The sequence below is a fragment of the Myodes glareolus genome, chromosome 3, assembly GCF_982192425.1.
Source record: "Myodes glareolus chromosome 3, mMyoGla1.1, whole genome shotgun sequence".
NCBI lineage: Eukaryota > Metazoa > Chordata > Mammalia > Rodentia > Cricetidae > Myodes > Myodes glareolus.
Window position 1 is genome coordinate 74,334,053 of NC_142028.1, and position 23,574 is coordinate 74,357,626.

The 23,574-nt window shown below is 43.5% G+C and overlaps 1 pseudogene; it reads left to right on the plus strand.

Moving 5' to 3' along the window:
• Positions 1 to 7,712: 7,712 nt before the first annotated feature.
• On the plus strand, positions 7,713 to 8,661 carry LOC146895158 (olfactory receptor 2A12-like; annotated as a pseudogene).
• The last annotated feature ends 14,913 nt before the right edge of the window (positions 8,662 to 23,574 follow it).

Sequence of the window (23,574 nt, forward strand, 5' to 3'; positions counted from 1 at the left end):
GGCTGAGACTGTCAATCAGCTGGCTGAAAGAGTCAGCAATGCTTTGGACATTTAAAATGATCTTAATGGACATATTCAATTGGGAATATTTACTTTGAACCAACAAGTGACTTTGGTTCAGGAGCAAGTGGATTATCTTTGTACTTTTCAATAGCTAACATGTTCTAGCTTTTATCATATTATGTGTATTACTCATGGCACTGTATTGCATGCTTCTGCTACTGTTATGGAACTCAACCGTCATATGAGAGGGGTTTGGAATACTGCTTTGTTAATTTTACCACCCAGTTAGTGCATGCTAGATGGTTGCAGTGCTGGTCTGCCTTGTTGGCACTGTCATTTCTGGGGATACTTGGTTAGGGCTATGTATCTGGCTAGCCACGGATGGGCAATACTTTGGGAACAGGATGCCACCTAAGATAGGCAATATTGGAGGGCTATTCCCCATGACAGGCAAGGCATTCAACCCAAAGTAACAAGACAGGCACTGTTTATATTATAAAATAAAACGGGGGGGGGGAATTGTTGTGATCTAGCTGCCCTCACTCCCTCAGACCAACAGTGGAATTTCCTTGTGGTCTGTAATTGACAAGGATGTTTGTGTTCTTTCTGGCTGGTGGTTTTCCACAGAAGCAGTAGAGGTATAAAAGGCTTTAGCTGAGACAAAATAAAGGTTGCTGTTCTTCCACCTGAAAAGAGGTCTCCGTGTCTCAATCCTGGCACTCCCCGCCAGTCTCGGCATCCAGGCTGCACTGGCATGGTACCTGACTACCTCCCAAGTACTGTGACTATAGGCATGTGACATAACATCTTGCTGAAGTTTCAGTTTCTGGATGATGCCATTTGTATTATTAGCATTTTTATTTTGGTTAAAATCCAACTCATTCACTTTTATCTCATTTTCTTGGATAAATCATTTCCTGTTGTGAGGTTACAAAAATTTCTCCTAGTTTTTAAATTATTCATTTGTATTTTGAACAATTTTGTATTAGTTTGTGTATGGCATGTGGCAAGGGTCCAATTATATTCCTTTGTGTATAGATGTCCATTGTCTCGTTATTATCTTTGGAAAACAGTACTTTTCTCTTTGGATGATATTTATGTCCTTGACTACTATTGGTTGAGAATACATTTTAGTGCTAATGTTGAAATGACTAATGGAACACTATCCTATTCTGAGTCCATGTACTTGCTTAGATAGTTCCTGCCTGCAACAGTCACATCTGCCTTGCTAATACCTTTGAGATCTTAATGGCCTTGACTCTACTCCTAATGTGTTAACCAAAATCATTGTCAAGTTATGTGTAAAATAACTACTATGCTTTGCCAGGAGTGAGCACTTCCAGTTGCTCTAACCATTGTCTAACTCTGATGTATGATTGTGGGTTTTGCTTTTCAAAGTTGTATCCCTGAATTTGGGCATCATGAGATACTTCAGAGGCTCAAGCCCACTCTTGGTCTGTCCATCAATAAAAAGGATTTAAAACTCTTAAATGGTTTAATCAACATGGCTGTCAATAACTATCTCATGTGAATACTTACATGTCCGAAGTGTCATTCCCATTCTATTAAATTCCATGCTGTCTCATGCTGAAGTTGTTCTCTTCTTGTTGAGATGGCTTTGAGGTAGTCATTGAAATGTGAAATCACGAACCCTCCAGCCTTCTTCTTTGGTCAAGTTTGTTTTCCCTCTTCTGAATCTGTTCCATTGAGCTTGGGATTAATTTGACATATCTAAAAAGTGGGAGCTAAGACTGTGATAGGGAGCTGAGCACTCAGAAGGCAGATGCAGGTAGATCTCTGTGAGTTCAAGGCCAACCTAGTCTATAGAGCAAGTTCCAGGACAGGTTCCAAGGCTTCAGAGAAACCCTGCCTCAAAAATCACCTCCTCTGAAAAAAGAAAAAGAAAAAAAAAGTTATGATAGAGGCACCTGAAATCTGTATGGCATTTTAGGACGTTTTAGCATCTTAATAATAGAAAGTCTTCTGGTAGAGTATCAGAAAGCATTGCAACACTTCATTGCCCATCATTAACTAATTGCTATTTAGCATACAGGTTTGCAGAGCTGGTACGAGGCAGATGCATACCATAGAAACCCAGTGTGCACAGAGTTAACTCTAGCAGTCCCTGAGAACAGAAGAAAGTTTTAAGAAGTGGTTCAAGCAAATTGTTTTTTTTTAAATTTTGTTTTGCTTTTTTTTTTGAGACGGGATCTCTTTTTATTATTATTCTTTCTTTATAAAAGCAATCTTATAAAATTTTACATAACAATCCCATTACCCCTCCTTTCCCTCCACCCTCTTTTGCTACCTTCCCCCTACACCACCCACATCCACTCCTCAGAGAGGGTAAGTTCTCCCATGGAGAGTCAACAAAGTCAAGACAGGGTTTCTTTGTATCACTCTGTTTATCCTGGAACTAGCTCTGTAGACTAGGCTTGCCTCAAATTCACAGATATCTGCCCTGGCTTCTGCCTCTGCCTTGCCATTTTTGGGAGTAAAAGTATGAGGCTCCACCATCAGGTATAATTGTAGTTTTAATTAACTTTTAATATTGACTGTGTTTTAAGACCAGCTCATGGTATTTCTAAAATCATATCAATGACTCTATTGCCTATGGCAGATCTGGAAAGACCTCTTAGTTCAATCCTCATTTTGGAGTATTAGGAAGCCAACGCTCAACAGAAGGCACAGATGGGCGTTCACAGTTGTGAAATGCTGGCCAGTTCTTGTACCAGGTGCTCAGCATGAACACTTAATACTCTAAGCAATCACAGATGGGAAGAAGTTCCTGTTGTCAGTTTACAGAACACACCCGAGGCAGGACCACAGTGAACTTAAGAGTGAGTGCTTGAGAGGTTTGCATGCCTGGAATCCAGGTTTTATCATATACCTAAGAGCAATGAGTTACAGTAGACCTGTGGCCCTGTCCCTCATTGCCTGCTCTTATGTTCCAGCTTCTACCTTTATTCCATCGCCTTCATCCTTCTTCCTTTCTTTATGTATTTAATAAATATTTACTTCCAATTTGTTTCATGACACATTCTTGCTCGGTATTAGAAACAAACAATTCAACATGGTTCTGAACTCAAAGATCTTAATTGAGGCTGAATTCATATCCATGAAAATAGAGAGAGCCTTTCACCATACAGAGATAAGTCTGGGTGTGCCTTTATGGCATTTTGTTGTTTTGCTTTTTGAGGTGCATCTCACCTTAGCCTAGCCTGGCTTCCCATTTACTTTGTAGCTCAAGTTGTACTTCAAATTCTGTCATTTAACATCAAGGTGCTGGATATGTATTTTTTTTTTTTTGAGACTGAGATTTTCCAAGTAGCTCATGTTCTCCCTAAACTCATAATCTGGTTGTCTTTAACCCCATAATGCTGGGATTGTTGATCTGGTCCACCAGGCTTAGTATGACACTATTAAAGGAGACACAGATTGCTAGGCAGACAAGTCATGTAAGACTTAGGTTAAGTAAATTATTTTTCTGTCTCTAGCTCTGCTTCTTTCTCTCTATTTCTGTCTGTGTCTGTATCTCTGTCTCTCTCTTTCATACAACCCCCCTCACATACCGACACAAAATGAACTAAATTTTTCTTTTTTTTTTTCTTTTTTTTTTCTTTAAATTAATAATTTTTTCCATTTCTGCCCCCCCTCCCAACACCCTCCCACTCCCCCCACTTCCCCCCTCCTTCCCCTCCGTCCCCCAGGGCAGTCAGGGTTTCCTGCCCTGTGGGAAGCTCCAGCTCCCTCCCCCTCCCTCCAGGTCCAGGAAGGCGAGCGTCCAAACAGACTGGATCCCCAAAATCCAGCATATGCAGAGGAAACAGGTCCCAGTGTCATAGTCAATGGCTTTTCAGAAAGACCCCGGGCCAGCCACAGTCAGAGAATCCGGCCAAATTCCGAGAATCTGGCTAGATCATGTCCTCGTTCAGTCCCAGTCCGACTGGCCCTGGTAAATTCTCATCAGATCCGTTCCCTTGTATCAGTGGGTGATAGCATCCCTCGCAGTACTGATTTCGTCTTTCATGTTCCTCCTCCTTCCGCTCCCCCTGAACTAAATTTTTCACAAAAATGTACTAAATTCCAGAAAACTGAAATGAAATTTGTACCCTGACGATGCTGAAGAAAGCTTGGGCTGCTCATATATGATGGTTCTGTTAAACTTGTCCAGGTTGGGTTTCATTTTCTAAGGTGATGAGGATGACTGACCAGGTCTCTTCCTCAAGAGGGCACCAGATATTATAAATAGTTGTGAACCACCATGTGGTTGCTGGGAATTGAACTCAGGACCCTTGGAGGAGCAGGCAGTGTTCTTAATCACTGAGATGTCTCTTGGTTGTGGTGGCACATGCCAGTAGGATTTGCTGAAGGAGGTGGATGCAGGATTATCACTAAATTTCAGAATGCTTATAATTTTCCAAATCCCCTTCCATGAGTTCCTTATGCCTTTCAGTACATTTGCCTGGGCCTCCCACATTCAGACTGGAGGGGAAATCTCATTAGTAGAGCTGATCTGTGCCTAGCCTTCCAAATAAGTCCTAGGTAGGAGGGCTCTGGCCTGTGCTGAGTTCAACAAGGTCAACTAGATGGACAATGTGAAGACTTCACCTGCTTCATCTCCCCACTTCAGAGCCTGTGTGCCAGAAGCAGAGAACATGACTGAGAGCCAGCTTTTGAGGTCTGACCACATAAACTCCCACTTCTAGCTTGCAATCTGAAACAAATTGTTTGCTTTATTTATGCCTTAGTTTTTCAGCTTGGAAACACAATCAAATATCTTTCCTTCAGCTGAAATTAATAAACAATACCTGGAATGAGATCCATTACCCTTTAAATATCACATGCCATTTTTATTGCAAAGGAGATTGGGAAATCACCCATTCAGCTGTACTCTATTGTAGGTAATTCTTTTTCAGCTGTGTGGAACTCAGTTAACAAGGGAGGAAGGAAGAATCTTTTAGGATTCTTCAGATTGTAACTGTCTAAGGAGCAAAGAATTCAGGATATAGCCTACCTGGTTTAGGGTTGGGGTGTGATAGGCAAAGGACAGAGAAAAGTTCCTGGCTTAGCTGAATCCTACTGTGTCCTACTGTGTGGGTGACATGGTGCTTGTAGTTTTCTCCCCTCATAATGAAGGACTACGTACTCACCTTAATGTATGAGAGAGGCAGAGGCATGCAGGATTCCTGGAATGCTTGCATGGAGATTTGTGCATGGAGAGACAGGAGACTAAGGAGACAGCTGTGTGCTGAGTCTGAAGTCTTCATGAACAGAGCATTTAGGTTTATAGTAGTCGTTCTGTCGGGTGAGAGGTGGTGGGAGCCTCAGGGATGAGAGGAGCAGGTGTGGGTGTTTACACTTTTATATATCATGTGATGTTCTGTTGAGCAGTCTGCTTCCTCGTAAGAGTCTTTAAAAAATAATTCTTTGTAAGAATCTTTGAGTTTTCTTTTCTTCCTCCTTCTCTTCTTCTGCCTCCTCCCCTTTCTTCTTTTTTACACCTTTTCTTTTCAAAAAGAAAACATACTATCTTTTTTTTTCCATTTTAAATACCAAGCCCATTTCCTACACCCTCTCCTTCTCCCATTTTCTCCACTTACTCCTCCACCCCACCCCAGTCCATTCCTCAGAGAGGTTAAGGCACATTGCTTTGGGGAAGGTACAAGGCGCTCCCTACTATATCTAGGATGAGCAAGGTATCCATTCAAGAGAACAGGTTCCCAAAATGTCAGTACAAGCAGTAGGTATAAATCCTGGTGCCACTGCCAGTGACCCCACAGTCTGCTCCAGCCATACAACTGTCTCCCACTAGTTTGAACTATGCTGGTTACTTACCTGTCTGGTTGGAGTTGGTGAGCTCCTGTTGCCTCAGGTAAACTGTTTCAGTGGGTGTCCTCATCATGGTTGGTCTTGACATCTTTGTTCATATTCTCATTTCTCCCACTCTTTAACTGGACTTTGGGAGCTCGGCCCAGTGTTTCACTGTGGTTCTCTGCCTCTGTTTCTCTCAGTTGCTGGATGAAGGTTCTATGGTGATAGTTAAGATATTTATCAGTCTGACCACAGGGCAAGGACAGTTTGAGTACCCACCCTCACCTCTATTGCTTGGGGTCTTAGTTACAGCCATCCTTGTTGTAGGAGTGGCCACTTGCTTGTTCCCAGCTGCTGGGCCCCAAAATAATCACACAGAAACTATATTATTTAAATCACTGCTTGGCCAATCACTTAAGTGTATTGCTAGCTAGTGCTTTCATTTATAATTAACCCATTTCCATTATTTTATATTTTACCCCGAGGCTCGTGAGGATCCTTCCCTATTGGCAAGGTTCCAGCTAGCAGCTCAGTCTTTCCCCTCTGGCAGCTGAATGGCATCTCCTGACTCTGCCTTCTTTCTTTCAGCATTCAGCTTAGTCTTCCCCACCTAGCTCTATTTTACCCTTCCACAGGTCAACCCAGCTTCTTCATTTATTAACCAGTGAAAGTAACACATATTCAGAAGGACTTCCCACACCATTTCCCCTATTCTGTTTAAATAAAAAGGAAGGTTTTGATTTTAACATAGTGAAATTACATATAACAAAACAGATATCAAGTAAGAATTACAGTTCTTGGGCAGCTAGGAAAAACAAGTGACCATCCTCTTACAATCTTACCTCTGCCTTCCCTAAAATGATAGATGTAGTCTATCAGATCTGAGTTCAAAACCTGGTTGCTTTAGGTTTACCACTCAAACCTATAGTACATGTGAAAAGGATTGTTGGTGTGCAGAGGGAGGTAGGGGTACAAAAAAAAGGAATGACTTTCCTGCTCCCATATCAACACGGTCTGTCCATAATATTCGCTGGGAAGGCTACAGTGTCTCCAGTGTGTTGCACACATGACCTTCTATCAATTCTCATAGGGCTACATGTGTCAGGGCCTGCGTCTAACTGACATTTGTTCTGTCTTCCTCTACTTATTTACTATCTATTTTGCATATGTCTTTGGTGTGTGTGTGTGTGTGTGTGTGTGTGTGTGTGTGTGTGTGTTCAGAGACTGACATGGCTTTCTTCCTCAATTGCTCTCACCTTATTCATTGAGTCACTGTCTCTCCATTGACCCCAGTGCTCTTCATTTCAGTTGGTGTAGCTAGCCTTCTTACTGTGGGGAGCCCCTGTCTCTGCCTTCCCAGAGCTGGAATGAGAGTGAAGGACTGCATATTCTAAGTCATACGTTATATGGTATATCAGAAGTACCATGAGATGCTTTAGATAGCTATCATAATTCTGAGACATGAGTGTCATCAGCCTCATTTAATAGATGAAGAGACGAAGACATTGGGAGGTTCAGTAGCTTGAGAAGTGTGCACAGAACCTGAACAGTGCGCTAGGAATCCACACACATGTCTTTCTTTTTAAATTAAAAGTCTTATTTATTTTATGTACATGGGTTTTTTGCCTATCTGAATGTCTTTTATTTTATGTACATGGGTTTTTGCCTATCGTAATGTCTGTGCATAATGTTTAATCCAGGCCTGTGGAGTGAGAAGAGGGCGTCAGATCATCTGGAACTAGAGTCACAGACATCTATGAGCTCTCTGGTTCCTGGAAAAGCAGTTAGTGCTCTTAATCTCTGAGCCATTTCTCCTGCATCTTCTCTGTCTGCTTTTATAGCTGGAAATTATGAAGTGATAAATACAAGAATGTGATTCTTGTTCAGGTCCCACCATGTGGATGATCCCAGGGTAGAACCAAAGTTGGGTTTCTGAGTTTATTCTGCTTGGCTTCTTCAGTGACCCCATGACCAACAGCATCCTCTTCATTGTGTTTCTTCTCATCTACCTGAGCTTAATCATCGGCAAAGGGCTCATCATCCTGCTGATCTGCCTGGACACACAGCTGCACACTCCCATGTACTTTTTCCTCTGTATACTCGCCAAGTTGGATATGGGCTATGTCAGCACCACCATGGCCCAGATGTTGGCTCATCTTCTTGCTAAATATCAGGCTGTCTCCTTTGCTGACTGCTGGTTGCAGATGTATGTATTTGGTGCCCTGGCTACTATTGAGTGTGCCTTGTTTGTTGTCATGGCTTATGACAGATATGTGGCCATTTGCCACCCACTTAGTTATACTGTCATCCTCAACTGGGGACTGCATATCATTTGCAGTTGGAACTTGGATCTGTGGTTTCTTCCTTTCCCTAATACATACTTTCTTTACCATGAATCTGCCATATTGTGGGACTTAAAGGGTTAACCACTACTTTTGTGAAAGCCCTTCAGTGTATAGCCTGGCTTGTATGAATACCCACCTCACTGAGATGGTGGACCAGGTCTTGAGTTCTTTTCTGATCGTTACTTCCATTTTCCTCATCGTGGCCTCCTTCATTCATATTGCCGTGGCTATTCTGAATATCAAGTCTACGCAGGGACACTGCAAGGCTTTCTTAATTAACATGTGCTTCCCATCTGACTGTGGTCACTTTCTTCTATGTTCCATTCACTTATATCTGCATGAAGCCCAATTCCAACTACTCCCCTGAGCAAGACAAGCAGATCTCTCTTTTACAATGCCCTTATGACCTTGCTCAACCCTTTTGATTTACTGTCTGAGGAACAAAGACATAAAGAAGGCATTTCTCAAGGTGAAGGGACAGAATAGAGGAGATTGCTGAGTCAGAATTCAAGACAAACTGAGTTAGAGTATTCAATGTCTAATACTGGCAGCTCTCCCAAATGTGGTGGCTGGCAAGGGGCAGTACCAACTCTCCTGTAGCCTGTAAAGGTGGGACAAGATCAACATGGCACTAAATATCAACATGACTTTAGGTGGCAGCCTAGAACAGACATCTGCATGATCCTTTCTGGTAATGTGGGCCTCAGACATCAGAACTTGTTTGCTGTTGGACCTCAGACCCAGACATGACCCTTGGCATCAGCCAGGGCCAAACAGCATCATGGCCTCAGGTAGCTGCACAGGCTCTTCTTGTCAGTCCGTTCCTTTCTGCTAACGTGTCTCCAGTTCCACCTCTCTCCACAGCACATGAACAGACTCCCTTCTCTTTAACTCCCATCTCTTCATGACGTATTCTTCTTTTTCTCATCATTCCATCACCTATTTGTTTTTTTTTCTTTTTTTTTCTTTTAGTAATTTTATTAAATTATAAAAAGTTTCCATTTACGCCCCTCCTCCCAACGCCCTCCCACTCCCCCCTCCCTCTCCTCCTCCCTCTTTGTCCCCAAGGGAAGTCAGGGTCTCCTGCCCTGTGGGAAGTCCAAGTTCCTCCCCCCTCACTCCAGGTCCAGGAAGGTGAGCATCCAAACAGACTGGATCCCAAAAATCCAGTATATGCAGAGGAAACCAGTCCCAGTGTCATTGTCAATGGCTTCTCGGAAAGACTGCAGGCCAGCCACATTCAGAAAATCCAACCACATTCAGAGAATCTGGTTGGATCACATGCTCTTTCAGTCACGGTCCATCTGGCCTTGGTAAACTCTCATTAGATCCGACCCCTTGTATCAGTGGGTGATAGTATCCCTCGCAGTCCTTCGTCATTTTCTTCCTCCTTTTGCTCCTCATTTGGAACTTGGGGGGCTCAGTTCGGTGCTCCAACGCGGGCCTCCATCTGTATCGTCATCCAACGCCAGGTGAGGGATCTATGGTGATAAGCAAAATATTCATCAGTATGGTCACGGGCCAAGGCTGGTTCAGGCACCCCCTCCTCTGTCCAGAGAACAATCTGGGGATCTCTCCTTGGACCTGGGATCCCATATATAATCAAGTTTCCTGTAAACTCTAATATGACTCCCTTAGTTGAAATATATTCTTCCCTGATCCCACATTCATCCTTCCTCCCTTCCCCCCATCCCGGTCAACCGAGCTTTCTCCATTCCTCCCCTACTCCCTTCTCTCTAACCCTCTCCCCTTCCAACAACCCTCCCACCACCCCCCCCCCGTGCACCCAAGGTTACCTGGGACTCTTGACTATTTCCTACCTCCTGGCGGATAGGTAAATAATCTTCATCAGGTTCGTCTTCTTATTTAGCTTCTCTAGGATCACGAATAATAGGCTCAAAGACCTTTAATTATGGTTAGAATCCACTTATGAGTGAATACATACCGTGTTCCTCTTTTTGGGTCTGGCTTACCTCACTCAGTAAAGCGTTTTCTATGTCCATCCATTTGCATGCAAAATTCAAGATGTCATTATTTTTTACCGCTGAGTAAAACTCTAATGTGTATATGTTCCACACCTTTTTTAACCATTCTTCTATTGAGGGGCACCTAGGCTGTTTCCAGGTTCTGGCTATTACAAATAGTGCTGCTATGAACATAGTTGAACAAACGCTTTTGTAGTATGTTTGGGCATCTCTAGGGTATATTCCCAAGAGAGGAATTGCTGGGTCCTGAGGGAGGTTGACTCCCAGTTTCCTGAGAAACCGCCACACTGATTTCCAAAGTGGCTGCACAAGTTTGCATTCCCACCAACAATGGATGAGTGTTCCCCTCATTCCACATCCCCTCCAGCATAGGCTATCATTGGTGTTTTTAACTTTAGCTATTCTGACAGGTGTAAGATGGTATCTCAAAGTGGTTTTGATTTGCATTTCCCTGATCGCTAAGGAGGTTGAGCATGACCTTAAGTGTCTTCTGGCCATTCGAAGTTCATCTGTTGTGAATTCTCTGTTCAGATCAGTACCCCATTTTTTAATTGGGTTAATTAGAGTTTTAGTGCCTAGTTTCTTGAGTTCTTTGTATATTCTGGAGATCAGACCTTTGTCTGATGAGGGGTTGGTGAAGATCTTCTCCCAGTCAGAAGGCAGCCTTTTTGTCTTACTGACAGTGTCCTTTGCTTTACAGAAGCTTCTCAGTTTCAGTAGATCCCATTTATTCATTGTTTCTCTTATTGTCTGTGCTGCTGGGGTCCTACTTAGGAAGAGGACTCCTGTGCCTATATCTTGTAGACTACTTCCCACTTTCTCTTCTATCAGGTTCAGAGTGGACGGATTAATGTTGATGTCTTTAATCCATTTGGACTTGATTTTTGTGCATGGTGATAGATATGGATCTACTTTCATTTTTTTACAGGTTGACATCCAGTTATGCCAGCACCATTTGTTAAAGATGCTTTCCTTCTTCCATTGTATACCTTTAGCTCCCTTGTCAAAAATTAGGTGCTCATAGGTTTGTGGGTTAATATCCGGGTCTTCTATTCGATTCCAAAGGTCGATTTCTCTGTTCTTATGCCAATACCAAGCTGTTTTCAATACTGTAGCTCTATAATAGAGTTTGAAGTCAGGGATGGTAATGCCTCCTGAAGTTCCTTTATTGTATAAGATTGTTTTGGCTATCCTGGGTTTTTTGTTTTGCCATATAAACTTGATTATTGTTCTCTCAAGGTCTGTGAAGAAGTTTGATGGGATTTTGATGGGGATTGCATTGAATCTATAGATTGCTTTTGGTAGAATTGCCATTTTTACTATGTTGATTCTCCCAATCCAAGAGCAGGGGAGGTCTTTCCATTTTCTGGTATCCTCCTCAATTTCTTTCTTCAAAGACTTAAAGTTTTTGTCAAATAGGTCTTTCACTTCCTTGGTTAGAGTAACCCCAAGATATTTTATGCTATTTGTGGCTATCATGAAAGGTGATGTTTCTCTGATTTCCCTCTCTGCTTCTTTATCCTTTGTGTATAGGAAGGCCACTGATTTTTTGGAGTTGATCTTGTATCCTGCCACGTTACTAAAGGTGTTTATCAGCTGTAGGAGTTCTTTGATAGAGTTTTTGGGGTCACTTATGTAAACTATCATATCGTCAGCAAATAACGAAAGTTTGACTTCATCCTTTCCAATTTGAATCCCCTTGATCTCCTTATGTTGTCTTATTGCTATTGCTAGAACTTCAAGCACTATATTGAAGAGGTATGGAGAGAGTGGACAGCCTTGTCGCGTTCCTGATTTTAGTGGAAAGGCTTTGAGTTTCTCTCCATTCAGTTTGATGTTAGCTGTCGGCTTGCTGTATATTGCTTTTATTATATTTAGGTATGATCCTTGTATCCCCAGTCTCTCCAACACCTTTATCATAAATGGGTGTTGAATTTTGTCAAATGCTTTTTCAGCATCTAGTGAGATGATCATATGGTTTTTTTTCTTTCAGTTTATTTATATGATGGATTACATTGATAGATTTGCGAATGTTGAACCAGCCCTGCATCTCTGGAATGAAGCCGACTTGATCATAATGGATAATTTTTCTAATGTGCTCTTGGATACGGTTTGCCAGTATTTTATTGAGAATTTTCGCGTCAATGTTCATGAGTGAGATTGGCCTGTAATTCTCTTTCTTGGTTGTGTCTTTGTGTGGTTTTTGTATTAGAGTAACTGTAGCTTCATAAAAGGAGTTAGGCAATGACTCTTCTGTTTCTATATTGTGGAATACGTCAAGGAGTATAGGTATTAGCTCTTCCTGGAAGTTCTGGTAGAATTCTGCATTGAAACCATCTGGTCCTGGGCTTTTTTTGGTAGGGAGATTTTTGATAACAGCTTCTAATTCTTCGCGACTAACAGGTCTATTTAGATTGTTCACCTGTTCTTGGATCAACTTTGGTATATGGTACTTATCTAAAAAAATGTCCATTTCTTTTACATTTTCCAACTTTGTGGCATATAAACTTTCGTAGTAAGATCTAATGATTCTCTGAATTTCCTCTGTGTCTGTGGTTATGTCCCCCTTTTCATTTCTGATCCTATTAATTTGCACGTTCTCTCTCTGCCGTTTGATTAGTTTGGATAGGGGTTTGTCAATCTTGTTGATTTTCTCCAAGAACCAGCTTTTTGATTCATTGATTCTTTGGATTGTTTTCTCTGTTTCTATTTTGTTGATTTCAGCCCTCAGTTTGATTATTTCCAGTCTTCTACTCCTCCTGGGTGAATCAGCTTCTCTTTTTTCTAGAGCTTCCAAGTGTGCTGTTAGGTCTCCAATGTGTGTTTTCTCCGTTTTCTTTATTTGGGCACCTATTGCTATGAACTTTCCTCTTAGCACTGCTTTCATAGTGTCCCATAGGTTTGAGTATGTTGTGTCTTTGTTTTCATTAAATTCAAGGAAGTCTTTAATTTCTTTCTTAATTTCATCCTTGACCCAGGGGTGATTTAGTAGTTGACTGTTCAACTTCCATGAGTTTGTTGACTTCCTGGGGTTAGCATTGTTGTTGAATTCTAATTTTAATCCATGGTGATCTGACAAGACACATGTGGTTACTAATATTTTTTTGTATCTGTGGAAGTTTGCTTTGTTACCGAGTATGTGGTCAATCTTCGAGAAGGTTCCATGAACTGCAGAGAAGAAGGTATATTCTTTCCTATTTGGGTGGAGTGTTCTATAGATGTCTGTTAAGTCCATTTGATTCAATACCTCCAATAAATCTCTTAATTCTCTGTTTGGTTTCTGTGTGATTGACCTGTCCATTGGTGAGAGAGGAGTGTTGAAGTCTCCTACTATTAGTGTGTGTGGTTTGATGACTGCCTTGAGTTCTAGAAGAGTTTGTTTTATATAAGTGGGTGCCTTTATATTAGGGGCATAGATATTCAGGATTGAGACTTCTTCCTGATGAGTTGTTCCTGTTATGAGTATGAAATGTCCATCTCCATCTCTTCTGATTGATTTTAGTTTGAAGTCGATTTTGTTAGATATTAGAATGGCCACACCCGCTTGTTTCTTAGGTCCATTTGCTTGGAAAACCTTTTCCCAACCCTTTACTCTGAGTAGGTGTCTGTCTTTGTGGTTGAGGTGTGTTTCTTGTAAACAGCAGAATGTTGGATCCTGTTTTCGTATCCAATCTCTAAGTCTGTGCCTCTTTATAGGTGAATTGAGTCCATTGATATTAAGAGATATTAATGACCAGTGGTTGTTGACTCGAGTCATTTTTTTTTTTTTTTTTAGGTAGTAGAGTGTATGTGTTTTCCTTCTTTGGGTTGTGCTAGTGAAGGGTCGCTAGATGTCTGAGTTATTGTAGTCAGTGTTGGCAATGTTGGATTCCTTGGGATGTAATTTTCCTTCTAATATTCTCTGTAAGGCTGGATTAGTAGTTACGTATTGTTTAAATTTGTTTTTATCCTGGAATATTTTGTTTTCTCCGTTGATAGTGAATGAAAGCTTGGCTGGGTATATTAATCTGGGCTTGCATCCATGGTCCCTTAGTTTCTGCAGTACCTCTATCCAGGACCTTCTGGCTTTCATGGTTTCTATAGAGAAGTCTGGTGTAAGTCTGATAGGTTTACCTTTATAGGTTACTTGACCTTTTTCCTTTGCAGCTCTTAATATCCTTTCTTTAATCTGAATGCTTTGTGTTTTGATTATTATATGGCGAGGGGATGTTTTTTTCTGATCCAGTCTATTCGGTGTTCTGTATGCTTCTTGCACCTTCATAGGAATATCACTCTTTAGGATGGGAAAGTTTTCTTCTATAATTTTGTTGAATATATTTTCTGGACCTTTGGACTGCAATTCTTCTCCTTCTTCTACTCCTATTATTCTTAGATTTGGTTTTTTTATTATGTCCCATATTTCCTGAATGTTTTGTGATGAGAATTTGTTGGATTTGCTGTTTTCTTTGGTCAGGGCATTTATTTTCTCTATGGTGTCTTCATAATCTGAGATTCGTTCTTCTATCTCTTGTATTCTATTGGTTATGCTTGTTCCTGAAGTCTCTGTTTGTTTACCTAGATTTTCCATATCCAGCCGGTCCTCGGTTTGTGTTTTCTTCACTGCCTCCATTTCAGTTTTCAATTCTTGAACTGATTCCATTACCTGTTTGATTATTTTTTCTTGGTTTCCCAGGGTATCATTTACGAATTTACTTATTTCTTCAAACTTTTTGTTATATTTGTCTTCCATTTCTTTACTCATTTCTTCCATCTTTTTGTTATATTTCTCTTCTATTTCTTTAAGTGAGTTATTCATACCCTGTTTAAGAGACTCTATTGCTTTTATAATGACACTGTTTTCCACTTCTTCCGGTATAGGGTGTTCAAGTCCTTCTGTCATAAGATCGCTGGGATCTGGTGTTTTCGTGTTGTTTTTCAGATTGTTGGAGGAATTCTTGCCTTGGCGCCTGCCCATCTCTTCCTTCAGATGCTCTCCAATGGCTCTTCCCTCCGCTGGGTCTTTTGCTACTGGATTAATGCCCCTTGCTATCCAGGAATCACTTTGCCTGCAGCCTTAGGTTGCTGCAGGCAGGCTTTAGAACAAAGGGATTTCCGTCCCTTTGCACTCACCGCCTGTACGTCCCGCGGTGCCCACCCCGGCTGAGATGGAGGAATTTAAGCCCCGAAAAAAGGAGAGGGGAGGGTATGGGTTCCAGGCAGAAAGCTGGGATGGCGTTGCAGGAGAGAGGGATTAGCTGGGGAAGCTGCCCCTTTGGAGTAGTCAGGGAGATAAGGGTGGCGGGAGTATTGTGTGTTCCCTAACCGGCCTTGTGTGGCGGTCAGGAACAATACACTTACCCCTCCACAGGAACAGAGCCCCTCGCTGGTCAGAGGTGCCCCTGCCTGCAGTCTTGGCTTGCTGCAGGCCGGCTTTTGGAACAAAGGGACTCCAGCCCCTTTGCACTCACCGCCAAACCTGGCCCGCGGTGCCCACCCCGGCTGAGATGGAGGAATTTAAGCCCCGAAAAAAGGAGAGGGGAGGGTATGGGTTCCAGGCAGAAAGCTGGGATGGCGTTGCAGGAGAGAGGGATTAGCTGGGGAAGCTGCCCCTTTGGAGTAGTCAGGGAGATAAGGGTGGCGGGAGTATTGTGTGTTCCCTAACCGGCCTTGTGTGGCGGTCAGGAACAATACACTTACCCCTCCACAGGAACAGAGCCCTTCGCTGGTCAGAGGTGCCCCTGCCTGCAGTCTTGGCTTGCTGCAGGCCGGCTTTTGGAACAAAGGGACTCCAGCCCCTTTGCACTCACCGCCTAACCTGGCCCGCGGTGCCCACCCCGGCTGAGATGGAGGAATTTAAGCCCCGAAAAAAGGAGAGGGGAGGGTATGGGTTCCAGGCAGAAAGCTGGGATGGCGTTGCCGGAGAGAGGGATTAGCTGGGGAAGCTGCCCCTTTGGAGTAGCCAGGGAGATAAGGGTGGCGGGAGTATTGTGTGTTCCCTAACCGGCCTTGTGTGGCGGTCAGGAACAATACACTTACCCCTCCACAGGAACAGAGCCCCTCGCTGGTCAGAGGTGCCCCTGCCTGCAGTCTTGGCTTGCTGCAGGCCGGCTTTTGGAACAAAGGGACTCCAGCCCCTTTGCACTCACCGCCTAACCTGGCCCGCGGTGCCCACCCCGGCTGAGATGGAGGAATTTAAGCCCCGAAAAAAGGAGAGGGGAGGGTATGGGTTCCAGGCAGAAAGCTGGGATGGCGTTGCAGGAGAGAGGGATTAGCTGGGGAAGCTGCCCCTTTGGAGTAGTCAGGGAGATAAGGGTGGCGGGAGTATTGTGTGTTCCCTAACCGGCCTTGTGTGGCGGTCAGGAACAATACACTTACCCCTCCACAGGAACAGAGCCCCTCGCTGGTCAGAGGTGCCCCTGCCTGCAGTCTTGGCTTGCTGCAGGCCGGCTTTTGGAACAAAGGGACTCCAGCCCCTTTGCACTCACCGCCAAACCTGGCCCGCGGTGCCCACCCCGGCTGAGATGGAGGAATTTAAGCCCCGAAAAAAGGAGAGGGGAGGGTATGGGTTCCAGGCAGAAAGCTGGGATGGCGTTGCAGGAGAGAGGGATTAGCTGGGGAAGCTGCCCCTTTGGAGTAGTCAGGGAGATAAGGGTGGCGGGAGTATTGTGTGTTCCCTAACCGGCCTTGTGTGGCGGTCAGGAACAATACACTTACCCCTCCACAGGAACAGAGCCCTTCGCTGGTCAGAGGTGCCCCTGCCTGCAGTCTTGGCTTGCTGCAGGCCGGCTTTTGGAACAAAGGGACTCCAGCCCCTTTGCACTCACCGCCTAACCTGGCCCGCGGTGCCCACCCCGGCTGAGATGGAGGAATTTAAGCCCCGAAAAAAGGAGAGGGGAGGGTATGGGTTCCAGGCAGAAAGCTGGGATGGCGTTGCCGGAGAGAGGGATTAGCTGGGGAAGCTGCCCCTTTGGAGTAGCCAGGGAGATAAGGGTGGCGGGAGTATTGTGTGTTCCCTAACCGGCCTTGTGTGGCGGTCAGGAACAATACACTTACCCCTCCACAGGAACAGAGCCCCTCGCTGGTCAGAGGTGCCCCTGCCTGCAGTCTTGGCTTGCTGCAGGCCGGCTTTTGGAACAAAGGGACTCCAGCCCCTTTGCACTCACCGCCTAACCTGGCCCGCGGTGCCCACCCCGGCTGAGATGGAGGAATTTAAGCCCCGAAAAAAGGAGAGGGGAGGGTATGGGTTCCAGGCAGAAAGCTGGGATGGCGTTGCAGGAGAGAGGGATTAGCTGGGGAAGCTGCCCCTTTGGAGTAGTCAGGGAGATAAGGGTGGCGGGAGTATTGTGTGTTCCCTAACCGGCCTTGTGTGGCGGTCAGGAACAATACACTTACCCCTCCACAGGAACAGAGCCCCTCGCTGGTCAGAGGTGCCCCTGCCTGCAGTCTTGGCTTGCTGCAGGCCGGCTTTTGGAACAAAGGGACTCCAGCCCCTTTGCACTCACCGCCAAACCTGGCCCGCGGTGCCCACCCCGGCTGAGATGGAGGAATTTAAGCCCCGAAAAAAGGAGAGGGGAGGGTATGGGTTCCAGGCAGAAAGCTGGGATCTCCATCACCTATTTGTTTATCATAGTGTCACCCACTTCTCTGAAGCTTGGGGCCAGAGATTCACTGTTCAAGAAAGGGACAGTATCTTGATGTAATTGACATGTGCTTTTGAACCAACATAGTACTTGGTAATTGGAACAAACCACTATGAAGCCAAAGTCCGTGTCTTGTATGACACCCTACACTAAGGTACAATTCCAAGCACTTCAATAATTTTACTGGGTTTTAGCTGCAAATAGTCATTTGTTGGTGAAGTTTGTAGCTGTAGGTTGGGAGTGACCTTCTGTCCTCTCACATCCATCACGAAGGAGGAACTTATATCCAACATGCCATCCTTGAACAAAAAGAAAGGAACAGTGGACAAACTTACAATCACTCAGCTTCTCAATAGTGACCTGATTCTCTGTCCACACATTCTATTGGTCAAAAATTAGTATGGTTCAACCTAAGATCAGGAGTTTTTGTATATAAAGAAGTAATACATTTTCTATAACCATGGTCTGATATGTCGGTGCCTCTACTTAGAAGGCAGGAAGCCATGTGCATTATGTAATCTGGTGTAGTTCCCAGAAAACAGCAGCATATCTATAAACCAACACAAAATTTGCCAAATGGATAGCATGACTCTAAAGACAACAGAAGACTGAGATACTATATGCTAAGTAGCACTTCATGTGTTGTCAGGACGGAAGTAAGCTGATAGACTGTTGAACAGAATCAGTATAGTTCAAAGAACTAACTTCACACAAAAATTCAGTGTGGTCTGTGGGGAAAAATGATGAGCTCTTCTGTCAAATGATACAATGCTGCAATTGAAGGGAGCTGATTTCTCATCAGAATCTCCCAACTTCTACTCCAAATTACAGGTAGCATCTAAAGGATACTTTCCACCCTTGACTGCTGATTGTTAGCTCCTTTTCTACTCTCTGATGGTCGTGGCTGTAGATTTCCTATCAGCTTCAAAGTAGCTCTTACCTGACTAATTAGTTTCTGAACTATTTTTTCTCTACTGAGGCCCCAGTCCCTCTAGTTTTATTCTGTGGCCACATATTTTTGGATAATGTGTACCCTCCATTCATAGTTAATACTCATTACTATTTTATAAATTTTAATTTTTATTACTTAGGCAATTAATTTTTTTTATCCCAATTACAGTTTCCTCACCCCCTCTTCTGCTCCCAGTCCTTCCCCACAACTTCCAGCCCACAATCCATTCCTGCTCATTTTTCTTCAGAAAAGGGCAGGCCTCCCATGTGTATCAGCCAGCCATGGTATATCAGGTTGCAGTAAGACTAGGCACCTCCTTTTCTACTGGGGCTGGAGGCAGAAAGGGTTCCCAAAGTAGGTAACAGAGTCAGAGACAGCCCCTGATATCTTTAGAACATAGTTTTCTGATACCTGAGCCACATGCCTACAAGTAACCATGTGAACTCACTCCTCCATCTCTCTGTCTCTGTCTCCTCTCTCTCTCCCTCTTCCTCCCTCCCTACCTGCCCACATATCTATCTCTTACAGATAAATATTTCCCCCCTTTTTGAGTTTTGATTCAGGATTTCTCCATGTAACAACCCGGTTGTCCTGGAGCTCCCTTTGAGTCCAGGCTGAACTTGAATTCATGGAGATTTTCCTCCCTCTGCTGTGCTAGTGCTGGTATTAAATGTATGTGCCTCTTGGTCCTTTCCTTGCAGTGGCCTACTGTGCCTCTGAGAACTGTTCTTGATCTGCTCTGTACTGTTATTTGCTATGGGACAATGGTCTTGTACTCTTTAAGTTTTGTCATTTGTATTGGTTTAATAAAACTCTGATTGGCCAGTATCTAGGCAGGAAGTATAGGTGGGGTGACCAGAATAGGAGAATTCTGGGAAGAGGAAAGGCTCAGTCTGCAGTTGTCACCCAGATGAAAAGGAAGCAAAAAGACTGCCTCACTGATAAAAGGTACCAAGCCACGTGGCTTAAACAAACAAGAATTATGGGTTAATGTAAGATGTAAGAATTAATTAATAATAAGCATGAACTAATAGGTCAATCAGTTTATAATTAATGTAGGCTTCTGTGTGTTTCTTCAGGACTGAACAGCTGTATGATTGGGCAGGACAGAAACTTCTGTCAACAAAATGGCGCCAACATGGACAACATGGATAACATGGACAAGTGGGTTCAGGTTTAAACCCACTTAAAACCTGAGAGAGTTTGGGAAGGAATTCTAGACATAAAAAGACATAAAAAGTTAAGCACAGCTTCTTGGTAGCATCATTTTCTGAGGTTGGCTCTGTTTGCTAGAGGTAAGCACGTCTCATTTAAGAGAGGCTTTTTGACTCTGCTTCAGCTGCAAAAACTTGCAGTTCTTTTAAGAGACTCTGCCACCAAACACTTAGATGGTGATTCTTGGTGGTGGAAGGGACCTTGAAACTCCATAGAGTTGTAACAATAAACATTGTTCCCACCAGTACCTCTGCCATAAAGCTAAGGAATGGGGTGGATCCAGTTGTCAAAGCCAAGCTTTAATCTGAGCCATATGGCTTAGCAAATTAAAGACTCATGTGGTCAGACAAAGATAGATATACAGTAAAGACAGATTCAGACAAAAAAGCCTTCTAAATGGTTTACAATGTGTTCAAAAATATATGTAGGCTTGGGAGAGAAAAGAAAAAGGATAAAGTTCTTTTTTAAAAAAGAAAGAGAGTAGTTGGGTGTGGTGTCACACACGTTTAATCCCAGCACATGGGAGTCAGAAGCAGGTAGATCTGTGTGAGTTCAAGAACAGCTTGGTCTACAGAGAGTTCCAGGACAGCCCAAGATACACAGAGAAACCCCTGACTCAAAAGACCAAAAATTAAAAATAAAATAAAAGAAATAGGGTTTACAATAAAGCCATGTAAAGATGGAAAATACACAGAGAATCTGGATACTGTGTGTTATTGTATTGTCTTTGAATTGTTTGACTGCTGAGGAAGGAGCAACAGCTGCTAAAAGACATTTGTTTATAAATGCCACTGGATTAATCCAATGAATATATTTTGAAAATGCCTTGACTTTAAAATATAAGTCAAAAGATATGTTACTTTGAAGAAGAGGTTTTGCTTTTGTTTCCACAGGAAATGATGGGCTGTGGATTCATTCTGGGTTAAGAAAACTCAGGTTTGATCAAGGAAGACCCCTCTGAAAAATCTCCAAAAGGAGCAAATGTCCCAGATGATCCAACACTTCAGAGGACCTCTGTTGGAGTTTCCTCTGAGATCAAGAACACCCAGAACAGCCTCACGACTGCTGCCTGAGATGATCAAACCTCACAGAATATTCCAGTCAGGATTTGATCCTAAATTTTCTTTAGGTTCCCATAAGATAATCAGTATCCCCAATTAGCAGGAAGTAGCCTAGAAAACTATGCCCATAGTCCCCCAAAATGGATTATGGATGTTGACCTCAAAGGCCTTTTCTTCCACAGAGAACAGCAAAATACCCTGTACCAGCATCACTGACTCTCTCAGGCTGTGACAGGCTCTCTCAACCTATGACAAAGGTTCAGTGCCATCATCAACCTTCATGTCTGTGAAATAGGGACCCTTTTGTCGCTGGTCTGCTGTGAGTACTTGGTGAGAAAACATGTGAAACTGATTCATAAGCTCTGACTTTCAGTGTGATGCCCCAAGGGCCCATTTCATAGCCCTCAGTGTTTTGAAATCATACAACCTTTTGCTATTCCCTCAGCTGCCTTCTCCAGACATTAACCCAGACAACTTTCTGAAGTACACATCTTAACTAAAAAAGTCAATCCCCCTATGTCAACTCAATGAGGCCTTGTCAGCTGGAGGCCAATTAGGGAGTCCCTTGTTTGTTAGGACTAGGAAAGCTGCTTGCCCCCCCCCCCCCCGATTCAGATCTCACCATATTCTCATTGAGTCCTAGGAGCCCACCTGGATCAAAGGGAAATTGTGGAGGTTTCTCATCTACCTCTTGCTGACCTCTGGGATGGTCCCTTGACCTGCAGGAGCAGGAGCAGCTCTCAGCATCAGCAGAGAACTTGGTTAGAGTTGAGGTGCAGCTATGAGCTTAGATGATTAAGCATGTGACATACATGGCAGAGCCAGCCTCCACCCAAGAGGCATGGTGAAGTTCTGGTGCTGGCTGTACCATCGACAGCTGTATGACCTTTGCCAAATCCCTTCTCTCTCTATGATCATTGTTTATCTATGATATAGGCAGGTGGGATCATGATTGACAGGATCTGGTCAGCTCTTCTGTCACTAAAGGACAGGGTGGCTAATGTTTTAATCTGTCCTCAGGCAGGTCACTTCATGTCTCTGAACCTCATTTTCAAGATCTGTCCAAGGGAAGGTGAATGTTTTTCTGGACTGTACTGTCTCTTCTGAGCTGTCAAATGGGTCAGTTACCTGAATGAGAAGAGTTAGGTCTGTTGTGTGCAATTGATGCTTAGCAACAGCACTGCAGTGGCCAGGCCAGGGGCTGAGGCATCAACTATCTCATTTAAATAATTGTGGTATAAATACGCCATTCAATGTCATGATAGTCATGAAATGTCACCAAAGAGGGTCTGAGCTTACATATTGTTCTATGGTCTTTCACCAAATGAAACCTTTAGGCCACAGACTACAATATAGTGTGGTCACATAATCAGGATTTGAAGAGATTTAAGCATTCATTGTCTTTATTTTGGGGGGTAATTTTCAATGCTATGAATCAAATTATATGCCTCACACGTACTGTCTAGTCAGGTGTAATGTATCTGAGATGCACTTTCAGAACACTGTCTTTGATCTCAGCAGAATGTCTTTAACTGTAGTTTTAAATAACTTCTAATATTGACTACGTTTCAGGACAAGCTCATGGTATTGCTAAAAACATATCAATGGCTCTGGTGGTCTGTGGAGGGCCAGAGAATACCTCTGAGTCAAATTTTCAACTTTGGAATGTTTAGGAAACCAGGACTCAGGCAGAAGGTAGAATGAGTATTTATGGTCATGGAGTGTTGGCCATCTCTTCACCAGGTGCTCAGTATAATCTCACGTAATTCTCCCAGCAACACCAGATGGGAAGAGGTTACTGTTGGCAATTAAGAGAAGAGAGATCTTATGTCAGACCATAGTGAGTATAAGAGAGAATGTTTGAGAGGTCAGCATATCTGAAAACCAGGACTTACTATGCACCCAATAGCCAAATAGTCCCTGGGTGAGTTCCCTTACTCTACTGGCAGGGTTCTGCTAAACCTTGGAATTGTGAAGAGTAATACTGAATCTAAGATTGTCAATGTAATACAGGCTTTATTTTAGGGTACACCCAGGACTACCCAGTTTGTCTGTGTCTCCCTAATTCAGGATTTTAGAGAGCAGCCCTTAAGTTTCTATTATAGGAGAGATAAAATGTCTCCGTGGGTAGATGCACCCCTCGCAGTCCTGCCTTCCTTTCTTATGTTCTTTCTCCTTCTGCTCTTCATCTGGGCTTTGGGAGTTCAGTCAAGTGCTCCAATGTGGGTCTCTGTCTCTATCTCCATCCCTTGACAGATGAAGGTTCTATGGTGATATGCAAGATAGTCATCAGTGTATCTATGGGAGAAGGCCAGTTCAAGCACCCTCTCCTCTGCGCCCAAGAAACAAGCTGGGGACATCCCTGTGGACACCTGGGAAACCCTCTAGAGCCAAGACTCTAGTTAACCCTAAAATGGCTCCCTTAGTTAAGATATATTCTTCCCTGCTCCCATACCCACCTTTCCTCCATCTCAATTATTCCATTCCTCCAAGCTCCCTCAATCCCCCATTTTCCCTTCTCTCTCCCCATCTCCCTTTCTTCCCAATCCACCCCAACCCCCCTGCTCCCAACTTTTTCTC